This window comes from Pogona vitticeps, chromosome 7 (genome assembly GCF_051106095.1).
Source record: "Pogona vitticeps strain Pit_001003342236 chromosome 7, PviZW2.1, whole genome shotgun sequence".
Taxonomy (NCBI): Eukaryota; Metazoa; Chordata; class Lepidosauria; order Squamata; family Agamidae; genus Pogona; species Pogona vitticeps.
This window is the reverse complement of record NC_135789.1, coordinates 17,792,072-17,810,092: the sequence shown is the minus strand read 5'-3', so window position 1 is coordinate 17,810,092 and position 18,021 is coordinate 17,792,072. Positions and strand designations below refer to the sequence as shown.

At 44.4% G+C, this 18,021-nt stretch overlaps 1 protein-coding gene across 4 annotated transcripts in view; it reads left to right on the top strand.

The window, feature by feature from the left end:
- LOC110079329 (uncharacterized) overlaps positions 1 to 18,021 on the top strand; it is an 86,552-nt gene that overhangs the window by 10,051 nt on the left and 58,480 nt on the right. The window contains exons 2-3 of one of the 4 annotated variants that reach the window (XM_078378871.1): positions 926 to 1,027; positions 1,506 to 1,647. The gene's annotated coding sequence lies outside the window, so the exon portion shown is untranslated. Of the gene's footprint in view, positions 1 to 925; positions 1,133 to 1,398; positions 1,648 to 18,021 lie in introns of all 4 variants that reach the window. The other 3 variants (XM_078378870.1, XM_078378869.1, XM_078378872.1) reach the window with 3 other exon arrangements.

Genomic DNA, 18,021 nt, shown 5'->3' with positions numbered 1-18,021 from the left:
AACAAAAAAGGTGACCATTCTCATTGAGCACTGCAAATGGGTACAAATGTACTGGGTATTCAGTGTCAGATCACACGTTAAGAGGCACGATGCCTGCTTTTATAAGATTGTCCCTTAAGGCACGCAAATCTTTCAGTGCCACTGTGCGAGAGACATGAAACATGAGAACAAAGCGATGCTCTCTCCCCACTACTATTAATTTTAAAACATGATTAAATGAATTTTGCAAATGTGGATTGAAGCAAACTTTAGACTAAAGAGACCATAAAGCTGCACTGATTCTACATACAGAATCAGCTTGCCAACGGATTTGCCTCCCAAATCAGACTTTTAAAATGTGAAATGCGCAAAGCTCCCTACCTGGATTGGCAAACCTTTCTATTATGTTGAAGCATCCAGGAAGCGTTAAAACGGAGAATCTTAAGAGGTCCAGTAAAAATTTTAAGATCCTCATTTCATTCTGTCACATGGTGAAAAACAGTGAGTTGTAGAAAGCTTTTTTTTAAAAAAACCACCAAGATAAAGCGAAGTCCTGGCTCTCTAAAAGTAGCAGAATAGATTTAACTTGCTTAAGTAATGGACCAAGTAATGAACCTATTTTAAGTCTATTAAATCATGTCCCTAAACAGGTCAAGCAGAGGGCAGGACATTCAAAATCTGCTCCTTAAATACTTTAACTATTTCTCTGGAGCATCTGAAGCGAGGGCTTTAAATAAACCCATTAAACAAGAGTTCTTTCTTTCTCTAGGCAACCCTATTAAGCTCAAGATTCCTCTTCCCAGTTTGCCCAGCTTAATGAAACATAAACCTTCCACGGAAAACAGTGCGCCAGCTCATTACAACCCCTTATGAAACGCGACAGGACTTTTGCCAGAAGAGAAAAATAAAACAAATTATTTCTCAAGACACTGCTTGTTTTCTCTAGGACAAAATACCAAGGCAGGAGATATATCCCAAGGGGGCTTGGAGGCTCGCCAGAAGGGGGATCTTGACGAGCTCATTACCTGGAAGGAAGTCTCAGCCACACGTAAGCAGAGCCTTGCCGTGTTTTCACATTGCTTCACCTCCTTCCATCTAAATCGAACGTGACCTTGGTGGCAGAAATGGGATTTTTCTCCTTTTACTGAAACAGGTGGGCATAAGCAGTGTAGAAGAGGGGCGAGCCAGTTTGGATTGCTGTCCATAGCTGATTGGTTTAACTTCACCCTTGCCTGTGTTGCTTGCCATTTCTTCTTCTTACTCTTAATCTGCCTCTTTTGGGGAACGTGCTGCATCTCTGTGTTGTTGCCCCTTGTGGCAAACTACTGAACTGCAAGTGGTGGGAGCTGAGGAGAAGAGCTAGACCAGTGATTCCCACCAGCCTTGGGTAACCAGATGTTCCTGGTCTATTACTTCCAGAAATCCTGGCCAGCAGAACTAGCAGTGAAGGCTTCTGTGACTTCATCCAAGAACATCTGGGGACCCCAGGTGGGGAACCACTGAGCTAGACTCTCTTTCCCCATCAGACTGCCCACTGGCTGTGCCTAGGCAAGAAGGCACATTAAAGGACTTCCTGCCCCAGCCGAAGTGTTCCTGAGCAGTGGGGATCGGAGAAGATGACCAAAGACATGGTGTTCAGGAGACATGCTGTTTTACCTTATGAGAAAGGTAAGTAAGCACAAACATGATGGAAGTGTATGAAAAGAAAATGCACGGTGTGGAGAAACTGAAATGGGGAGAAACTTTTTGTCATGTCCAGAGGTCCTACTCTCCTGCAGAATCTGGACCGAGTGCTTCCTGCAATAATGAATGCGTTCCTGTTTTAAGGACACCCTGGCCAGAATTTGTTTTGGTGATCTGTACATACATCAGTGAGATTGAGTTAGACTGTGGCATTCACTGCCACAAGAGTGAGTGACCACAGTGAACGGTTCCTAGCTAATGAGGCTGTTCTTCATGTTATGAGTTGCATGTCCAACTGCAGAATGGATAAGTCCCTAGAAATGCAACTTAGGCCTTTTTAATTTGTGGCAATGGGCTACGGCAAGCGATGCAAAATTTATGCATGAGGAAATCAGCCGCTAGATTCTATCCAGAAATTACGTACATAGAGCTTCTACCACAGGTTGAATAATGCTGGAAAGGTGCTTTTACTGAATATGTTGACGAATTATCTTTATGCAGTGTGGGAGCCCCTGAATCCATAGCCTATACATTTTATTTATTTATTTATTTATTTATTTATTTATTTATTTATTTATTTATTTATTTATTTATTTATTTATTTATTTATTTGCCTTATATCCCGCCCATCTGATAAGTCTATACCACTCTGAGCGGTGTAATGTTTTTAGGGAGAAAATGTTGCACCCCGTCTTGATCTAGTTTGGGGGCAGGTCCATTTAAGATCATCTGGAGTTGCGTTACCTGGAATTGTGGAAATGCTTTGCTTGTCCTTGTTGCAAAAATTGCCTCCTTGACAGGGGTTGGGTTTGATTATCCATAGGGTCCCTGCCATCTTTAAGATGATGATAGTGATGATGACTGGGGCTCAGCCCTAGATATTTGTCGAGATGGGGGTCTATGAAGCGTTCAGTCACATAATGTCTGCTTTGTTGTTTTGTGGGTCTGGGATCTTTTGTGCTTGATTCATCTATAAATATTTGATGTTACCGTTGTTGATATGGAGAGGTTTTCATAGCAAAATCCTAGAATCCTGTAAAGCACTGGTTCTTAACCTTGGGTTACTCAGATGTTTTTGGACTGCAACTCCCAGAAGCCTTCACCATCGGCTCTGCTGGCTGGGGTTTCTGGGAGTTGCAGTTCAAAACCACCTGAGTAACAAAGGTTAAGAACCACTGCTGTAAAGCAAGCAAAGAGAGATGCAGGGCAAGCAGAAGGATGCATTCCTCCTCCAGATAGTATAGAGCAGTGGTTCTTAACCTTTGTTACTCGGATGCTTTTGAACTGCAACTCCCAGAAACCCCAGTCAGGACAGCTGGTGGTGAAGGCTTCTGGGAGTTGCAGTCCAAAACTCCTGAGTAACCCAAGGTTAAGAACCAGTGGTATAGAGTTAGACTGTGGAACTCACTGTCACAAGGTCTAGCGAATGCTGCCAACTGGACCGCTTCAAAAGGAGTGTGGATGAATTCTGAATAGTGAGGACCATCACTAGCTACTAGTTAAGGACAGCTGTGGACCATCTCTGTCTCAGACACAGAGTCTCAGGGGTGGGTTTTCCATGGCTGTATCTCAAGATGAAGATGGATGGGAACCAAAACAGAACATTGAACTAGGTAGACCTTCAGTCTGTCATGTTCTGATGTCCTTAGGGTTCTCCTGAGTTTTGGCGTGTCCCTAAATGTTTTTGATTTGGTTCGGTTTGGGCTTCCAGCCAGCTTCTTGAACTTATTTCTGACCCGTGCTTTGCATTTGAATCACCTTTGGTCCTGTTTTTGTTGACTTTGGGTTCCCAGTTTGTGGCTTATCTCATTAGGAGCCCCATGAGACGACAGATCTTAATGAATGTGGGCGACTCTAATGTCATTTGGAGTGTAAACCCACTCCATGTTTTACTCCGAGCTCATCAAGAACTGCCCAAGTTGCTGAACCCCATCCTCCCATTTGGTTCAGCCGCCCAGGTAGCTCTGAAACCCTGGCAGGGCTTTGCTGCTCTGCTGAGCTCGGAGCCAGCACCCTACACAAGCGGATCCTATGGAGAGGTAAAACCCAGTCCTGTCTCTGCACTCATCTGACTCTCTCCCTTTTATCTTGGCATGTCAGGTTAATCAAAGATAATAAAGGATATTTAACTGGTTGACGACTGCCTCTCTTTCTTCTTGTCTCTTTCTCTCTCCCCTTCATGCTTTTTCCCCCAAATGCTTTTTGACAGCTGGACTAAAAAAAAAAAAAGGAAAGGAAAAAAAAAGATTTGACATTGTTTTTCATCTACAAAGCAAATGTGACAAGGCTTTTCCCTTCATTGCAATCAGAAGATACAGAGGTGTTATTTTAATAGTCCCACAAAGGGGACCCCAAACATAGACACTTAGGAGTACATGGGAATTATTGTGTGTTTTTCAAACGTTTCCTTTACAGAGCAGGTATGGGAGAGAATCCAGCCCTCCAAAAAAACAGAGGCGGAGGGGGGAGAAGGTGCTCCTCAAGGCTCAGTGGACGTTGTAAAGGTGCTTGATGATTAACAACTGGTAGAGTGCTATGGGAGGATTAAAGGCGTTGCTAATAGCTTTTCTTTCTTTCTTTTTTTGAAAAAATCTGATTTCTCTTTTGCTTTTACACACATACACACAGCCAAAAGGAAAAGAGGAGAGAGAGAGAACGTGGAAGGGGGGAGGAGGAGGGCCAGGAAAGAGAGGCGAAATTACCAAGGAAACCAGAAATCAAGTGGGCTGCTTCTCATCGGGAGAACAGGCCAAGCAATCAAAGATTATGGCCAATTCTAATTGAAGGTTAATTTCTTATTTACCCTCCTGGAGAGGAGGGGTGTGTGTGAAAGAGTTTTCGACCACAAGGACCTCCAGAGGTATAGGCCTCACGAAGGCTTGGTAGGAGGGAGATATCTGCGTGGGTGGTGAGAAAATAATCAAGGGTCGCACAGAAGGATGGGATGAAACTGATTAGAGCTTGGAAGAAATTCGTTGTTGTAATGTGTCATTGAGTCGTCTCCTGTCTGTAGGGACCCAATGATTTCCAAATGGCCAGTCCTCAACAGCCCTGCTTAGCTCTTGTAAACTCAAGCCTGTGGCTTCCTTTGGGGAGTCAGTCCATCTCGTATTTGGTCTTTTTTTGCCCCTGCTGCCTTCAAATGTCTTCTCATGATGTGCCCAAAATAGGATTGACAGTAAAATGGTGTCGTCTGCATGTTTTAGATTACTGATGTTCATTCCACCAATTTCCACTCCTCCTTCATTTGAATCTAGTCTGACTTTCTGTATATGTTCTGTGTATAGATCAAACAGTTAAAGGGATAAAATGCACCTTTGTCTGACCCCTTTGCCTATAGAAACTGTTATGTCTATGTTCTGTTCTAACCATAGCTTCTCGTCCACAATACAAGTTACGCATCAGAACAATCAACCACTGAGGTACACCTATTTCTTTCAAACCCATTGTTTCTTATGAAAACAAGAAAACCAGAGGCTTTGCTGTAGTCTATAAAGCATAGACTGATCTTCTGAAATTCTTTGGTGCGGTACAGAAGCCAGCATATATTTGCAATATGAGCTTCAATGCCTCTTTCTTTTCAGAATCCAACATGAACATCAGACATTTCTTGCCCCATGTAAGGTCAAAGCCTTCGTTGCAGCACCTTGAGCATAACTTTGCTTGCATGGAAAATTAAACCAATGGTCCTAAGTTACTGCACTCCTTGGCACTAACTTTCTTGGGAATTGGAATATATACAGTATACAGTATTGAATATTGCCAGTCTGGTGGTCATTGTTTTGTTTTCCAGATTTGTTGACAAACTCTTGTTAGGATTTTGACAGATTCAGTCTCTGTGGCTTGAAATACTTCTATCAATATCCCATCTACTCCTGGTGATTTCTGTCTTCCCAGTCCTTTCAGAGCAGCTTTCACTTCATTTTCTAGGACTGCAGGTTCTTCATCATAGGTTTCCTCTTCAAAAGAGTCTATATTCCTTTTGTCTTTTCTTTATAAATCCTTCAATATACTGTTTCCACTTTCTCTTTATTTGATCTGATCGTGTGCTTCATTTAGCATTCCTAATTGAGGTTGAAATTTCCCTTTTAATTTCTTGAATCTTCTGGAAAATACTTGTTTTTTTTTTCTCTTTTCCTGCCCACATCAGAAGGCGTTGGTTCTAGGGCCATTCAGTTGTCCTTCACAATGTTTGGAAACGCTGGGAGACTACAAGATCCAGACTCCTCCAACCTTGGAGTTTGAGTGCAGAAGAGGACTTTTTCTGAACTTTGGTCGTCCTCTGAAGTGGGACTGGGGAAATTTGTAGGGGGAAGCAAAGTCCAGTTTTCAGATGGTCCAGGCACTCGAGGGCTTCCAAAGTGGGAAAAGGTGTGGCTAAAATGACTACCTCTATTACCATGCTTTCTTTGGGCAGCAAACCTGACCTTTCTTACATTTTTTTTTCTTTCCCCTCAAGCATACTGGGGGGGGGGGGACTGGGAGTCCCTGGAGGCTGTACGGGGGAGTGGAAGGGGCCCTTGCATCCTGGAGGGGTCCTCATGTGGGCCATCCTTGTTCCACAGAAGGGAAAAGAAGGCAGTTTCAAGAAAGAAGACTCTTTTCAGGTGCGAGCAAAGTTAAAAGGCCAGTCTTTCCCCATCCGGAGAAATGTCAGGACGCTGAATGAGATTCAAACTGTCATTTTCCTTGACGCCGCAGGTAGAACTCTTTCTGCTCTCTCCCTGCTGCCTGCCTCTCTTTCTCTCCCTTCTTTAATGCAATGTTTTCTTTTGTTTATCGCAGACTGGTTTCAGCAGAATAAAATTTGCCTCTAAGTTGTTCTTTCCGAGGAAGCTGTTTATCTTTCCATAAGAGGATCTGGCCATAGAAATATATAAATAAAACAAAATACACACACACAAAAGGCATGCAACCATGCCTGCTTTTACTCTGTCTTTTTAAATACTCTCTTCCATTGATAAAAAGAGTAGCCTATTTTTGGACTTTTTGGGGGGAAAGGATGTAAACTAGCTGTAGGCAACCTGATATGATCTAGTTCCCATGGACTACAAATCCTATCAGCTCCAGCCCCCAGAAGCTGTGCAGATAGGTTATGGTGACTGCAATCGAGAATTCGTTCGGTGGCGTGTGGATTTAATGAAATTATTACTTCTCGTCACTTAGAAACGAGAGTTCTCTAAATGCAGCCTAGGATCACATTTCTGGCTTTTCGCGTGTGTGTCGCTGTATCACATTTGTAACTGCTGCTCCATTCATGATCAACAACATCCTCCAATATTTGAAGACAAAATCTTCTATAGGTGAAACAAGGTGTTTCTCCTGTTGAAACCTGTTTGGTTCCGGAACAATCCAGTGCATCTGAAATGAAAAGTCTCTTAATTTCCCCCTCTAGCTTGTTTCCTCTCTGAGAGAATCTCCTGGGAGGCTAGTTTTGAGTGCCAGCCTGGTATAGTGGAGAGATTGTCAAACTAGGACTCAAGGCACTGGGGTTCAAATCCCTGCTCAGCCATGGAAACTCTCTTGGCTATGACAGCAGCGAAACCACCCTCTTGGAACATGTCTCATCCAGCTCAAAAACTCTTTATCATGGTTGCTGTAATTTGGAAGTGACTTGATGGCCCATAATGGAACCAAATAAACTAGGAGGCTGGAGGCATTGCTCAGGTTCCCCCAGTGCCAGACAGATAAAGGCTGCTGCCCTTGGGTAGGGGTGCGTGTTTTGGAAGAGAGATGCGTGTGTCGTGTAGCTTTGCTCACCACACTCTAAGCAACCCCCCCTCACCAGGGCTGAAGCAGGAATTGACCAGGAGCCCACTCAGCCCAAAAATCACTCTTGTACAGGGAACATTGAAGACCATGCTTCTAGATCAAGGGAGTAGGTGAAATAAGGTGTAATACTTTCAGCAGTACGGTTGGAGCAGTGTTCCAAATTTATCTGGTTGGGTGGAAGCCCACAGGTGCAGCTGCACAGATCTGTTGCTACATCTGGGTAGACCAAGACATCTTACTTTGCCTTGGCCATGCTCCGTTGTCCTGGATGTTGAAATGCTGGCATTCTCTAATGTTTGGGAGGGATCTTTCCTCCTCGTTTTGGATACCTCCTCTCTGGAAGGGCATCTGTGTCCCCAGGGTATCCGGCCACTGGGACTTCAAGCCCCTTTTCTGCTTCCCTCAAGTTGGAGGAGGCATGTCATCTGGCTTATGTGTTCTGAAGAGGACTCTACTTTAGTAGGATGTAGCAGCTATCTTAATTTTTTGCCTCAGGCAGCAAGATGTCTGGGGTTATCCCCAGTGAAGCAGCTTGTGTAGCCCTCCATTTCCAAGGCAAAGATGGAGCAAACTTTGGATACAGGCCTTCCTCTGGCCTGCTCAGCGGCTCTCTCAGCAGCAGGCCATGCTTGTCTAAAGTTGCATCCAACCACAATTCTGCCTCAGTGGAGTCAGGGCAGGTATACATCTTTTTTACCGGTTTGGCTTGCTGCATCTGTATTAGGAGCCAAAGCTTTGATCCCGCAGTCTCTGAATGCCAGCGGCCAGTAGAAATTGGCTTGTTAGCCAATATGTCATAAAAAAGACAGAAGATGAGCCAAGAGAGAGAAGCAGAAACCCAGGGAAGAAAACAGATGGAAGGGTGGTCGCACCAAAGGTTTAATTGGTCCTCTCTGTTTTTTTGTCCATTCCCCCCCCCCCCATTTGGGGGAAATTGGCATGGTTTAACCATTAGTCTGGGTTCCTTCTGCCAGCCAAGAAGATCTGTCAACCTCCTTTTTAAAAAAATGCAATTATTTTTCTAACCTGGCTTTTTTTTTTTTTGAACCTCCTGTACAGAGGCGGAAAAAACCCGCAGAAGGCTCCAGTTCCCTATAAACAAGGAAAAACTCCTATGAGAAGCTCAGACCTTGATCCAAAAAACTGTTATTTCTAGCTTTTCTCTGGTCTGGGAATCCAAAATCGACCAGCAATTTCACACATGCCCTGAAGGGTGTACGAGGTTGATGTTTGAACTCTGAAAGACATTTTTCCTAGTGCTCAAAGATGAATAAAATAATTGCAAGTCAGACACCTTTCCCCCCCACCCCCAGTCTTTCTCAGATTTAGTGGTCATCTCATATAATCAGACCTTTGGCATCTCAGGTTTTATGAGAGTATGCTGTTCCCCTGCTTTCTGTGTTATTCTCTGTGAAATACAGGAACTGATCAAACCTCTTCTTTTTTTTTTAAAGGGTGAATTTGCAGAGGCACAGTCATAGAGACAGCGGGCCCAATCCACTCCAGTTTGTTTAAACGAAACCAATGGTAATGAAAATATTTTCCAGCCCAAGAGGAAAACTTCATTTCAGAGCAATTTTGGAGGGTCACATGGCAGAGGTTGGTGGGGCTTTATGCTTTACTAACTACTAGAAAAGATTCCCAGTATGGTGTATTGCAATGGTTCTTAACCTTTTTGAAAGAAACGCCCCCTTGAGCTATTGAGGAAGTTATCATCGCCCCCCTCCCCGCACTGATATCTTATTTATTTATTTATTTATTTATTTATTTATTTATTTATTTATTTATTTATTTATTTAAGACACTTAAATCCAATGACCCCTGAAAACAAAATTCAATTCCAAGAAAATGAAATGCCCCCAAAAAGTAACATTTAATGATTTAGTTATAAGTGAATTTTAAGACACAAAAAGAAATATAAAAAGGGCATAAATACAAACTGCAATGCAGGAACTAAAAATTTCAAACAAAAACTCTGAAACTAAATTAAGATTGGAGGAAAATATATATTCATGCACACTGTAAAAAGGCTGCAGCCATCTTCACAGGTTTGGCTTGCTCCAGCGCCCCCCTACCGCCCCCCTTCTGCTCCAGTGCCCCCACGCCGCCCCTTTTCGTTTTACCGCCCCCCTGAAAAAATGAAATCGCCCCCTGGGGGGCATTATCGCCCACATTAAGAACCACTGGTGTATTGGATAGAGTGATGGACTAGGAGAATAGGGTTCGAATCCCCACTTGGCCATGAAAACTCAACGAGTGGTGGAGGAAGTGGGTTAAGATATCAAGGCTTTAAGGTATAGCTGGGCCTAGTTTCACTTAGAATCCTGATCAGAACGAAAGCTCCCAGCTGGCAGTGGGGCAGGAACAGGAAGCTGGTATCTACAAATCAGATGGAACTCCCAGAATGGGGAATGAGGGGATTTCTAATTCAAAAACTTGGAACATCCTAGGTCTACTACTCTTTTCTTTGGAGGCATGGAGTATGATATTCAAGTCACCACTTAATTGCAGAGTGCACACGGTTAGGGTTTACGTGGGTCAGAGATTGCAAGATAGAGAACGTGACCATTCTTCCATTCACGGTTCATTAACTGATCACAAACATAGTGGCAATAAGTAAATACAGTAGATTAGTTTCTGATAAGCAAATGCTAACCCATACATAAATCTGTTAAGCAGGGGCTAAAATCCTTTTCATTCTGGCCTAGCATAAATGTATGCCTGTGGGAATGTGCTGAACATGACGCCCGGGCACCTAGTATTGTGCAGTTTGGTTGCACAGTTCCCATGGTGACTGATGCATGGTATTTTGTAGTGTCAAAAATGTGGGTCTCTGCCTATGTATTGGACTGTGTGCCAAGGCACCCCCTCCCTCGTATTCTATTTGGAAGTCAATTTTTGGCTTTGGAATGTATCCTGATTCAGTCCAGAGCGATCTGTGTCCACCCGGTTTGGTTTGAATCCTGGGTACAGCACTGATCCCTAAATTTGCAAAGTCCAGTGCCGAACTCTGCACTGCAAAATCAGAATGTCTCCCAACTTTTTCATTTTGGCCCTCACCAATGTGGAATTTAAGAGACACAGATGACACCGTCTTACTGGCAGAAAGTAGCAATGCCTTGAAATGATTTTTAGTGAGAGTGAAAGAAGAAAGTGCCAAAGCAGGACGGCAGAAAGTGCCAAAGCAGGACTTTAAGATGAACTGTACAACTGTGTATACCTTGATTCAATTCTCCATCCAAAGAGAGATTGCAGCTAAGAAATCAGAGGAAGATGGAAATCCGAAAGGGCAGCAGTGAAGGAACTAGAGAAGTTCATCAAGTGTAAGGATGTGTCCCTAGAGACCAAGATCATCCACATTCTTATACAGTATTCCTGATCACCATGTGTGGGTGTGAAAACTGGGCAGGAAAGAAAGCTGTGAATTTCGTTGTATGGGTATACTGTGTATATACTTACAATGACAATAAATTATATTATTATTAAAAAAAAAGCTAACAGGAAAAAAATGAGTTTGAAATATGGTGTTGGAGAAGAGTTTTGTGGATACCCCAAGCTGCCGGAAAGACAAGCAAGCAGGCTCTAACTCAAACCAAGCCTGAACTATCTCTGGAGCAAAAATGTTGAAACTGAGGCTGTCTTACAAAAGTCTTTGGAAAAGACAATAATGTTGGGAAAGGTTGAGGACAGCAGGAAAGAGGAGGACTCAATATGAGATGAATTGACTCAGTCAAGGAACCACAGGCATGTGTTTGCAAGAGGGCAGAACATTCATAGGGTCACCAGATGTGACAAGCAATGTGATGGCACAAAAGAACAGCAACAAAGTTTGGGAGGCGCAGTCGATCCTAAAGCATGCCATGTGCCTGCCAAATTTCAGCCAGCTAGCTTCATGGGTTGCATGCTAGCCACTCAAGAAAAAAAATGCTTTTAAACGAGCAGCAGGTTGGAGGTGTTTGTGCTGGCTCTAATCCAGTCTGTGCTTGAGCTCTTAACTCCTCTTTGCCAAGTCATGGTGCTTCCTGCAGGAACCAAATCTGGTTGCCTGGCTTTGGATTGAAACCTCGTGCAAACTGATCCGAATCCAAGCAAAGGGGTGTCGGTAATTCGAGGCGCAGCCCAAGCCAGCGAGCAGCTGTACATAAAGCTGTTGTGACAACTGGCCCATTCCAAATGGGATCATGAAAACAAACCTGTGTGTGTTCATCCATTATTCAGTTTCCCCTTTTCGTGATAAAAGAATGGCCGACGCTTAATGGCCTTTGTGAGGGCTGATGTTTTCATTGCTTCAAAAAAGAGCCATGCCCCTTGAGCAGAATATCTCCAAGGGGAATACCACATGCCTTGGCTTTCTGGATTATAGGGCTAGGGAGACAAGTGTTTTATCTCCCGGGAGCCTCCTGGCCTCTGCCTCACCTTTAGTCAATACCTATGAATCAGGTCAAGGGACCCAACTTGACGGAGGGACATTGATCTATCTCTGCGGCAGATGTTTAAATTTATTTGTCAGCGGAGTTCTCCCCAGGGGGCTTGGTGGCCTCTGCTGGATGCCCCCCGGCAGGTGAGGTGATAGCTATTCTCACCAGGGTGGAGACACCAACCCGTCAAGGTGGCTGGGGCTGCCAGAATACTGTCTTGGGTACCTACCTAATTGTTACTGTGATCCTAGTTTGCATGGAGGTGACTGTGAAAGAATTGCTGTCTCTTAGGGGCAGGTAAGAGACTGTCAAACCTTTGGCCTCGGGGGAAACCTTTGTATCTTAGAACTGCAGGGCTAGAAGGGACCCCATGGATCATCGGGTCCAGCCTCTAAGAACCTTAGAGGTCATGTAGTCCAACTCCCACCCACCCCTTTTTGTGCAGGAAATCCAGGCCTGGAGCATCCCACAGAGGCAGGATCACCTTGAGGGTCTTCCGTTCCTCTTCTCAAACCCTGTCTCGCCACGAAGGGGCTCTCGTGCTCTCCCCCTACAATTGACTCTTGAATACACAAGTCAAGCCCATTTGAGCTACTTTTCTCATCTCTAAGCCTCTGTGTGCAGAGTCTCTTTTGGTCCTAGAGGGGAGGAAGACTCGCCCTAAACAGTAATGTTGTTCATCTAAATGAGTGCTTCCCAACCTTAGGTTGCCAGGTATTCTTGGACTAAAACACCCAGAAGCCTCCTTCACCACTAGCTGTGCTGGCCAGAATGCCTGGAAGTTGTAGGCCAAAAACATTTGGGGACTGCAGGTTGGAAACCATTGATTTAAATCACAGCTCAGGGGCTGAGGTCTCTGGCTGTGGAGCTAGAGGTTCAAATCCCCCACCGTGCCTTCTCGACGGGCTGGGCTTGATGGCCCCTAGGGGTCCCTTCCAGCTCTGTAGTTCTAAGATTATTATTGTTGTTATTTTTGTTTCCCACTGATTTTTAACCATCTGTATTTCTTGTTTTTCATAGTATTCTAGCTTTTTGCCTCTGAGGTGCTTTATGGTTTCTTGGTCTTCTTCAGTCCCCTTAGAATTTCTGAGGGGGGTGGAAACCTTCTCAATTCGAGAAATTCTTAGCTAGCACCTTGTGAGAAATCTACATTTCCAAGGCCCCTGTCTCTTATAAGCGCCCCTGTGCTGAAGTCCATGATCTCATGCTGTACAGGAGAGCCAAAGACACCTCACCCCATGCGATGAGCATGCAGCATGCCAATTCTAAACGTCTTGTTGCATATTTCATTTTTCATCTGAAGGAAGCTGGTCCGGGTCATCTCTCGCCTGACTTCTACCGCTGCAGAACAGTGTGATAGCTGTTCAAGAAGTGCAAATGACTTCTTCGAAGGGGCAAGGTGAATGACAAGTCCAGATCAGCCCATTTCTATAAAGGCTTCTGCATGCCACCCGGAGCGAGTTCCAGCTAGCTCCTACTTGAGTGAACGGCCCATGACCCTGGCAAACATTGTCCTACTGGACCTGTTGCGGTTGGATGCGCTGGAGACCTAAGTCTTGCTTGTCTCATTCTCATGCGTGAGAGCGAGAAGCCACAGGATTTTTTTCTCCTCATTGCAAGAGGGCAAGGTATTTTCTGGTGCCTTTGGTGAGCCTTTTCACATTTGCAAGTTGAGTTTTAAGCCATAGAATGCAAAGCCACAGAAAAGTGGTGCACCTCTTTTTGTACAACTAGGCAGTGGATTAGAAGCCATGGACAGGTGTTTTGTGCCTTTTTGAACAATCAAGTAGTTCTTTTTTCTGTACTTGTGGTGTGTGGGCTTTGTTCTGCTTCTCTGAGAGAAAGGACACTAGTTTTGTGCAGGATCAGTTTGTGCGCATGGCTGTGATCACAGCAAGGGGAAAAATATCTCCTTCTCTCGCCCTCTCATTGGAGGTGAGAAATCCAGCAAGGGGTAAAAATTCTTCATCACAGTTTCATGTTCAGGAGAGAGAATATAAATTGGCAAGAGCAAGGAAAGAGGAACAGGTGATAATGGATGGTTTCCAGGACAGAGGAAAGGATGCCGTGTCACGCGTTAAGAGCAACGTTGTAGAGTGTGGCACGGAGATTACAGTGAAGGGGCTACCGGTAAATAATTTTGAGCCAAATGGTTGAGCAGGGGAGGAAGTTAAAAGGAAGATGGAAATTCATTCTCCACAGGCTTTAAGATTTCATTGTAAGCAAGACTTTGGGAAAGACGGTTTAATGACACCAAGTGATTCATAACCTTAGCCGATCATTGCTTGAAATGATGCTAAGGGTCACTTTTGTATCTCTTTTATTTGTGATTACATTTCCTTCTGTATTTTCCTACCAGGAAAATTCTTTCTTACTCTCGTCATGCTTACAACAGTCCTGTGAGGGAGGTTGCCTAGGACAGGCGCATGTCAAGAGCAGGGTCACAGCTGGCCTGGAATTTGAACCCAGGTCTGTTCTTACTTGGTTGGTCGCGGTAGGCGCATAAAGATAGAAAGAACTGGACCTGTTTAGCTTTGAGAAGCGAAGACTGAGATAAAGAGAGCCTTTTTCAAAGACTTGAAAGGCAGCCCTACAGAGGAGGGGCAGGATCTGCTCTCCATCCTCCCAGAGTGCAGGAAACGCAAGAATGGCCTCAAACTTCAAGCAGCCAGATTTCAGGCTGAATCTCAGGAAAAGACTTCCTGACTGTTTGAGCAGTACAACAACGGGACCCATGACCTCAAGGGGGAGGGGGTGAGTGCTCCAATGCTGGAGGAACTCAAGAGAACATGGGACAACCACCTGTCGGATTGGGTTTGGGTTGAATTTTCCTGCTTTGAGCAGAGGGTTGGACTGGATGGCCTTAAGAGGCCCCTTCTAACGCCGCTCTTCTCTGATTCTATGAAATTAAAACAAGTCAGAAAGACATGATTGAAATGGACGTGGGAGATGCTGCCAAGGGGGAAGCCGAGGGAGGGTTTTCTGGGCCACAGGCAGCCAGTGCCAGCTCTAACCACTCCACCCCACTCCCAGTTTCATGGCAGAAAGGGCTCCTGCTGAACATTTCCAACCAGCCACCAGTGTAATATGACTCCCAGTCACATTCTTTTCTCTCCCCCTCCCCCATATAATCACCCGTTTCCTCTGGCTGGGTTGACGAACCTTCCGCCCTGCGACAGCGCTTGGGGCCAGAGAAAAGTTTGCTGGGGTCACGGCCAAACTGTTTGATGGGGTTCTTATTTTTATTTTGCGGGGTTCTCTCCCCCTCCCTGATTTTTTCATCCAAACGGCTCTTTTTTAATGCTTCTCGCCGTTGTTGTCGCCGACCTCGGGATGAGGTTGCTATGGCAGCGGCAGAACGGACAATATGTTGCTAAGTTTCCACCGCGCTGCTCCGCAATGTGGGGTATGTTCACGCTTTCTAATAAGAGTGGTTGACAGAAGGAGGCACATGAAACTACCCTCTTTCTCTCTCTCCCTCCCCCTCCCGCTCTCCCCCCATCCTCCGGTGCAAAAAATAACTGTTTAAATTTTTTTTTCAACCGGCTGCAAAATTTGAATGCCACTTAAGAAGATAACAGCCTGAAATGAGAGCAGAGCAAAATGGAGGCTGCAATGGTTCGTTTTGGGCTCTAGTGTTCGATTTTCATGCCAATCTATTTCTTAATCCCAACAAATAAATATTTGTTATATTTTTGCATTCTCTCTCTCTCTCTCTCTCTCTCTCTCTCTCTCTCTCTCTCTCTCTCTCTCTCTCTCTCTCTCTCTCTCTCTCTCTCTCTATCTATCTATCTATCTATCTATCTATCTATCTATCTATCTATCTATCTATCTATCTATCATTAACTTCCTTCCTTTCATCCAGCTCTCTCCACCTATCTGTCTGCTGGCTAAATACCTCTCTGGCTGCATGGACCATAATGCACACAGAACCCCTGTTCTGAGAGTTTTAAGTGGGGCATTGTCAGTGAGTTTGGTCTCTGGCTGCAAAGCCAGAGGCTGGGAGTTTAATTCTCCCTTGGTACGTCCTGGGAGAACAGCCAGCCTGGGTGGTCTTGGGCAAGCTGCACCATCCCAGGATGCCCTCAGAAGAAGGGACAATCACCTCTACCTGGAAAACCCTGGAAAGGGTTGCCATAAGCCAAAAATCGTCGTCATTTAGTCGTGTCCGACTCTTCGTGACCCCATGGACCAGAACACGCCAGGCCCTCCTATCTTCCACTGCCTCCCGTAGTTGTGTCAAATTTATGTTGGTTGCTTCACAGACGCTGTCCAGCCATCTCATCCTCTGTCGTCCCCTTCTCCTCTTGCCGTCACACTTTCCTAACATCAAGGTCTTTTCCAAGGAGTCTTCTCTTCTCATGAGATGGCCAAAGTACTGGAGCCTCAGCTTCAGGATCTGCCCTTCCAGTGAGCACTCAGGGTTGATTTCCTTTAGAATTGATAGGTTTGTTCTCCTTCAGGGGATTCTCAAGATCCTCCTCTAGCACCACAATTCAAAGGCATCAATTCTTTGGCAGTCTGCTTTCCAAAAATCACCTGATGGCAAACTGGTTGTTGTTGTCGTTGTTGTTGGTAGTAGTAGTGGTGGTGGTGGTGGTGGTACCCTGTTTCCCTGAAAATAAGACCTAACCTAAAAATAAGCCCTAGTATGATTTTTCAAGATGCTTGTAATATAAGCCCTACCCCAAAAATAAGCCTCAGTTAAGTGACAGCACGCCCTCCACCACTGTACAGCAACCAGAAGATGACATGACTGCATTTGAATAAATGTCGATGGTTGTACATGAAAAAAATAAAACATCCCCTGAAAATAAGCCCTACTGCGTTTTCTGGAGCCAAAATTAATATAAGATCCTGTCTGATTTCTGGGGAAACACGGTAGTAGTAGTAGTAGTAGTAGTAGTAGATCTAATAGGCGGGAATTTCTCCATCTGGCATTGACAGTGCGGAAAGACAGCATAAGCAATTGTGGTATTGGGGAAAATATGACAAAGGATAGGAAAGGTTATGCCTATGGCTTATGATTGCACTTGTTTGTCATTCCAAAAAAAGAAAACAAAAACCCACACCAAAACATCCCTTATGGAGCTACAGAAAACATACAGGCATGTGGGCACACTTAGCTATGTCTTAAAGTCTGTTGACAACCCCCCTCCATTAGAACTTGTTGAATTCTCTCTGATATTACTGAATGGTTAAGGCATTGTTTATTTACTGTATTTTTCCATGTATAAGATGCCCCCATGTATAAGACGCCCCAGTTTTCTAATCCAGAATTAAGAAAAATAAGTGAGGCTTATCAAATGTAGGGGGAAAGAGAACAAAGTGCTGTAGGATCGCTTTGATCCCTACTTTCCCCTCCACTTGTTTTTGTTCTCTCCTCAGCTTCCGCGTATAAGACAACCCTCAACTTTTAGTCTAAAGATTTTAGACAAAAGTATAGTCTTATACATGGAAAAATATGGTATTCATGTGTGGATATATTTTCCTTTTTAATTAATTTTTGTTTGGTTGGTTCTATGGTTAGTTTATTTATTTATTTTTGCTTCTTAAGACGTGGACGGAGCAGCGTTTCCTTAAAATCAAGAATATCATAGACAACAACAACAACAACAACAAAACTTAAGGGCTTTGAGACCTCATAGTGTCATTTGCTATGTATTCTTGGTTCTACTGTATGGCATGAAATGGTAAACTTTAAATAAAGATAATAGTCATATGCTGTCAAGTCAATTCCGATGCATGGCGACCCTTTCCAGGGTTGGCTACGTATTGAGTACTCAGAAAGTGGTTCATCATTCCCTTCTTTTGGAGGGGGACTGGGATTGTGCAGCTTTGTCCAAGGCCTCCCAGACTGGTTCTTCTGGGATACACAGTGGGAGAATTAAACTCCTAGCCTCTAGCTCTGCAGCCAGAGACCTAAATGGTTGAGCTGTCTAGTCAGCATTGACTTACGATGACCCTATCCAGGGTTTTCTAGGGAGTGTTCCCCTTCCCTTCTTCCAAGGCATGTCGTGGGACTGTGCAGTTTGCCCAAGGCCACTCAGGCTGGCTCTTCTTCTAGGAGGCCCATTTGGGATTCGAACTCCCAACCTCTGCAGCCAGACATGTAAAATCCTGAGCTATTCAGCAGTTCTAGAATCATTTTAGCACCCAGATCTGGAAG